The sequence below is a fragment of the Eptatretus burgeri genome, chromosome 11, assembly GCF_056783735.1.
Source record: "Eptatretus burgeri isolate ZD-2024b chromosome 11, Ebu_testis_v1, whole genome shotgun sequence".
NCBI classification, from domain to species: domain Eukaryota; kingdom Metazoa; phylum Chordata; class Myxini; order Myxiniformes; family Myxinidae; genus Eptatretus; species Eptatretus burgeri.
Window position 1 is genome coordinate 34,962,570 of NC_140971.1, and position 6,405 is coordinate 34,968,974.

A 6,405-nucleotide genomic window follows, 5' to 3' on the forward strand; every position below is an offset into this window, starting at 1 on the left:
AGGATGGAGGCCAGGAGACATTGAAATGGATTAAATGAAGAGAGAGGGTTTGCAGGAATTCACTTGGTTGAAGTGGTTGGGGGGGGGGGGATGGTGAGGGATATGGATGGGTGGATTGATTGATGGATTGAAAGTAGGAAATCTCTCGAAGGTGCAAATTTATATTGGGGATGGAACATGCCAATACTCATAATGCATTTTTCCCCATCCAAGCACATTTACCAATGAAATATCAAAATAAGGGATTCCCTTATGTGTTGAGTGTGACACTCTGGGGTCCCTCTTCCACAATCAACTGTTACAATATATATGCAAAACAACACCTGGCTTGGTGGAGCAGGAAAGAACAGATTGTGTCTCACCACAGCCAAAACTGCACAACCTGTCAGAAACATTGGTCATCTGGCACCCACCACATTGCCTCTGCCCTGCTGCACACCAAACCAGAGGTGAAATGTGGTTAGGAATACAAATGAAACCAATAAATGGCTCTTCCGACCTAATGATAGCAATAACATGACATGACGTCATGCTGCGCCTACGCACCACCACGCCTCTAATGCCGGGCTTCTGTGGGCTCACCGAGTAAAAACCAAGACTGACTGGTCACAAATAAAGGACAGTGGAGCCGCTGACCATGGTTTCACCCATGCTACGAGCTTCCTCAGGATAGCACACCACAATCATTTATTTGTGACCACAAACCAGATACAGCTCTGGAAAAAATTAAGAGACCACTGCAAAATTATCAGTTTTTCTGGTTTTACTATTTGTCGGTATGTGTTTGAGTAAAATGAACATTTTTGTTTTATTCTATAAACTACTGACAACATTTCTCCCAAATTCCGAATTATGTCATTCAGAGCATTTATTTGCAGAAAATGACAACTGGTCAAAATAACAACAAAGATTCAGTGTTTACAGACCTCAAATAATACAAATAAAACAAGTTCATATTCATTTTAAAACAACACAATACTAATGTTTTAACTTAGGAAGAGTTCAGAAATCAATATTTTGTGGAATAACCCTGATTTTCAATCACAGCTTTCATGCGTCTTGGCATGCTTTCCTCCAAGCTTTCACATTGCTGTTGGGTGACTTTATGCCACTCCTGGTGCAAAAATTCAAGCAGCTCGGCTTTGTTTGATGGCTTGTGACCATCCATCTTCTTCTTGATCACATTCCAGAGATTTTCAATGGGGTTCAGGTCTGGAGATTGGGCTGGCCATGACAGGGTCTTGATCTGATAGTCCTCCATCCACACCTTGATTGACCTGGCTGTGTGGCATGGAGCATTGTCCTGCTGGAAAAACCAATCCTCAGAGTTGGGTAGCATTGTCAGAGCAGAAGGAAGCAAGTGTTCTTCCAGGACAAACTTGTACGCAGCTTGATTCATGAGTCCTTCACAAAGACAAATCTGCCCGATTCCAGCCTTGCTGAAGCACCCCAGATCATCACCGATCCTCCACCAAATTTCACAGTGGGTGCGAGACACTGTGGCTTGTAGGCCTCTCCAGGTCTCCGTATCACCATTAGACGACCAGGTGTTGGGCAAAGTTGAAAATTGGACTCATCAGAGAAGATGACCTTACTCCAGTTCTCTACGGTCCAATCCTTATGGTATTTTGCAAACCTCAGCCTGGCTCTTCTTTGCTTCTCATTGATGAAGGGCTTTTTTCTAGCTTTGCACGACTTCAGCCCTGCCCCTAGGAGCTTGTTTCGAACCATCATCGCTGTGCACTTCACCTCAGCTGCCGTTTGACATTCTTTTTGAAGGTCACTTGATGTCATCCTACGGTTGTTGAGTGACATTCGAATTAGTTGGCAGTCATCCCGGTCAGTGGAAAGTCGTTTTCACCCTCTGCCAGTCTGTAGCTTTGTTGTCCCCAATGTCTGCTGCTTGACCTTGTTCTTATGAACCGCCGTCTTTGAAATTTTAAGGATGGAAGCAACGTGACGCTCACTGTATCCCTCTGCCAGTAAAGCCAGAATTGAACCCTTCTTTTCCTCACTCAAAACTTTTCTTTTCAACTCCTTTGGCATGGTCAATCGTTATTTTTTTGATTCCAATTACTTTTGAGGTACTACTAGCACTGTTTTTGCCATCCAGCTGGTTCTGGCAAGAGGATAGTGATAACCATAGCAGTGGTTTTTATACTTTTCCTTGTTAAATAAGATTCGGTTCAGGTGATCACCTAATGAGTACCTAACTAAGTAGAATGAGATGTGCCTGTGTTGGAATTCAACAGACACTGGAATGGAATGGCTGCCATACATGTAGAGATGCTGATTGAAATTTTTTTTGAGTGGTCTTTTATTTTTTTCCAGAGCTGTATGGTTATAATGCAAAACACCTCCTGAGTCGGTGGAGCAGAAAAAACATAGGTCGTGTCTCACCAAAGCAGAAACTGCATAACCTGTGAGAAAGAAGTTCCCAACCACAGATGGATTGGACTTGGAGCGAAAGTCCCCTGGCCTTCTCATGGTCTCCAGATCTGACACACTAGACTCCTTCTCGTCGGGAGGCAGGGGTTTTTTCAAGGATTGTTTCCAAACCTCTGTTGCTGACATTGAAACACTTTGGGCAAGGATAACCAATTGCATCAGCAATGTGATGAGGCATATGTGATATGTTGGCCAACATGTGGAGTGAAGTGGATTATCACTTGGAAGTACTACGTGCCACTAAATGTGCACAAGTTGAGATGTCCCAGAGAACAAAAGAAAGTTTATGAATTATGTGACAAAATGCCAAAAATAGGACCGCTGGACCTGTCGCTTGTCTGATCCCTCGCCTAATGTTGTAACCCAAATTTTTAGCATTCTGAGTGGTGGGTCTGGAGAAGATTTTTGAAGGAATTGACAATATTTCCACAAAATTGACCAAGTTGGCCATTTTGACACACTTTCATTCATGTAATTGGCATGACTTCCAAAATTTAACATCCCTACCCTGGCCTAATGTTGTCACCCAAATTTTGTAGCATTCTGACTGGTGGGTCTGGAGAAGAAGATTTTTGAAGGATTTCACTAAGTCGGCTATTTTGGCCTACTTAAAGTCGTGTGGCCGGAACGAGCTTTGCAATCCCCGTTACCAGTCAGGAGAGGAACGTTGCTACAATACTTTAGCCAGATCGGCCCAGCCGTTTGGCCAGAGAAGTGGAAATAGGAGACGGACGGACGATGCGCGATGACAATACCTTATCTGGAATTTAAATTAGATAAGCCAGATAAGCTAAAAACCACATCATCATAACTCTTTTGGTTTGGTTCTAACAAAATTTTAAAATCGGAACAAGACTTTGTGGACAAACTCTGTACTTCATTCCTGAGCCTAAAATTATCAATCTTCAGATATTAAATACAAAGTAAGTTTATGCAATCAATTTTTTTAAAATACATCAACAAGTTATTGAACTCATTTTACTCTCTTCTTTTCCTTTTACGCTTCACCATTTGCACACAACAGCATAAGACATTCCTAATTGAACCTCCCAGTTTTAAGCTCTTTGAAGCAGTGTAAAAATAAAAGGCTAAAGCCTTTTTTCTTTTTTTTCTATCGTGGTATTTTTGCCATGGGCTACTGATCGTTAGAGGTTCATAAAAACTTTAACTTGCTGCCAGCATGATGGGTGTGTTGCAATATGTGTAAAACGCATAACCACCGAAGGCAGTCAACTCATCCACGACTAATCGCAACATCAGTCACCCGACATGGCTTGACAAGCCTATTATTCTCCTTCTACGACTCCTTTACCTCCTCCCCTTCATTTCCCCCCCCCTTTTTTCCTTCTAAATTTGTGCATGTCAGCTGAATGATGCTTTCATGAACTGGCTGGAGAGGCCTGATGTTCAATTGAACAGGGCAGAAATTTTGTATTTGGCCAGGGTGCCAGTGATAACTCGCCCATTTCTCACGAAGGACACCATGGTATCATTCACGTCCATCACCTAATGTTCGCAGATTTGATGGAATTCCCAGCTTAACGTCCATCTGAGGGATTGTGCACACACTGATTACAGTTTTTGTTGTTGTGGCCCATCTTGCTCTCTGATCAAGTGGGAATAGACCACAGCGGAGAGTGTCAAGGAAACTGAGATGTGCCGTGTTGTATGGACCGAGTGTGGCATGGCGAGAGAGGACCCCCACAGTTGCTGATTGCTGCACGGAGAGTGATATTTTCCCCACGCTGGCCAGGGACTTCCACAATGGCATGGTGGCCACTGATGTTCCCTCCGCATCTCCTCCTCTTTGTCAAATCGAATCCAGCCTCATCGATAAAAATGTACTCATGTGGAATGGGGCTCGCATCTTGTTCAAATATTCTCTGAAAACGAAAACAACATTACACTATCAGAAATAGATCTCCAGCAGTCAATGTAGTGAAGAACAATAACATTTTGAACTGACCACAAAGGGTATAACTTTGATGGAGATTGCACCCTCAAAGTCCTATTCTGCAAGCAACTGCACAAACCACTGCTTCAATTTAATAAGCCTTTGCAAGATTTATGTGTTAGCAGGTCCTTACTGTTGCCACCATACTTTGGTGAGAATTACAGTATACAGTGCTCAAATAATGTTGTCAATTACAGTGGAGTACTTACTTGCACATATTGGTAGCGCAGTTCTTTCAGTCTTTCCGAGTTCCTCTCTAAAGGTACGAGGTACACTTGCTTCATCCTAACTCGGTTTTCTTTCAGGATGTGGTCAATTGTTGACAGGTCCACTTGGTCAATGCCTGGAAACACAGCATTGTTATCAATAATGTGACTCCGGATCTCACGCAGTCGAATTGTGTTGTTTGCCCGAACCATATTGACAATAGCATTTTGTTGCTCTGGAGTGAATCGTCGTCGTCTACCACCACCAGCTTGTTATCTTTCAATTCTGCAAAATAAATAAATAAACAAATAAAAATACAGTATTGACAAAATATAAACACAACTTCTAATTTCTTACATTGGTACTGTGGTCCACTTGCAGCGGTATGTATTACAGTAGGTATTCTTCAGTACAGTAATCACTGAGTATTGTATTGATATGTTGCAGTAAATAACAGTGGAGTGGAGAGGAGATTACTCCAATTTTTACTTACATATTCTCATTTCTGAATGCCCGGATGACAGAGGCAACAGTGAAGCGGCTCAAATTCGGCTGAACTCTCTGCCGGCCTCCCTCAGGGTCAAACCATGGTTGACCACATGGTCAACTAAAGTCGCCCTGATCTCGTCTGAGATATTTGTTCTCCTTGCTCTTCCTCGTTCTCTTCCTCCTCTTTCTGCACCTCTCATTTTCACCCTTCCTCTCCCTCTGCCTCTGGCTACAATGTTGTCAGTCATTGTTCTCCAACAGAGGCGAGCTCACCTGTAGCCCTTTAATTGTGTTAAAGCTCTGATTGCTGATTGAGTAATTAAAGCAACTCGTGTTTCACCTATGAGGAGTGAGTGTGTTCAATTGATAACTGAAGTTTAGTATTTTGAATGGCAGTGTTTACAATGTGAACACAAGAGATTTCCTTTTTGAAGATTGTGCTGAATGAGGAGAATTGTGTGAAGCGTTTTGGAAAAGGGTTAAGTGAGACTGAAATTAGTGTGAAAACAAGTGAAATGTGCTTGTAGTTTTGAAGAAATTGTCTTTCTTTTTGCATGTGAACTCATTGTTTTGCTCATTCTTTTCATAGCACCAATTCCAGTGTTTAAACAATCGAGGAAAACTGTAATCAGCCTGCCTGGAAAACACCAGGGTGAGGGTTTATAGCTGTGCAGAGATTCAGATTCAGGAAAAACAGCTCAGAGGAGAGTGCTTGTCGCTCTTAGTTATCTTGCCAGCCCATAAAGATAATATAATAGTATCTACAATATAAATAATGCACACACACACACAAACACACACACACACACACACACGATCAATGGGTGCTGCATCAGTGCTTGTTCAGAACTTACATATAATTTATTGTGCCTGGATTTCATTCTGTAACTTGAGATGTTGTTATTCCTTATTGCAGTCGACATTTGTTCAAGCTTCATCAAAGACTGATTGACATCCAAAAGTTTGTTCAGGAGGCGTCTGCCCCCTAGTGGAAACTTGAGTGTAAACTTTTCTCGTCTTGAATCTATAAATGGCTGGCAGGATAGTTCAAAGGAACCACTACTTTGTGTACCCCCTTTTGAGATGTCTGGTTTGGGTTCAATTTCTGACACACCTAAACCGGTTATCTTAGTGTTTCTCAAGGACAGCATACATTAGATGGGAGGCCATTGACCTGCCAAGTCTGGGTTTTCTCCTCGACCCAACTACACACGATCAGTTTTGGATGGGACCGTCATAAGCAGGGCGCTGCATCACAAAGTGCACCAGCCCTCGATGGATGTAAAGATGGGTGTCCATTTCAGATG

At 42.5% G+C, this 6,405-nt stretch overlaps 1 long non-coding RNA gene across 1 annotated transcript in view; it reads left to right on the top strand.

Annotated features, from left to right (window-relative positions):
- Positions 1 to 5,432, top strand: part of LOC147016842 (uncharacterized) — a 26,024-nt gene extending 20,592 nt beyond the window's left edge. Inside the window, exon 3 of the long non-coding RNA XR_015049210.1 lies at positions 5,134 to 5,432. This is a non-coding gene — a long non-coding RNA (uncharacterized LOC147016842). The remainder of the gene's footprint in view (positions 1 to 5,133) is intronic.
- The last annotated feature ends 973 nt before the right edge of the window (positions 5,433 to 6,405 follow it).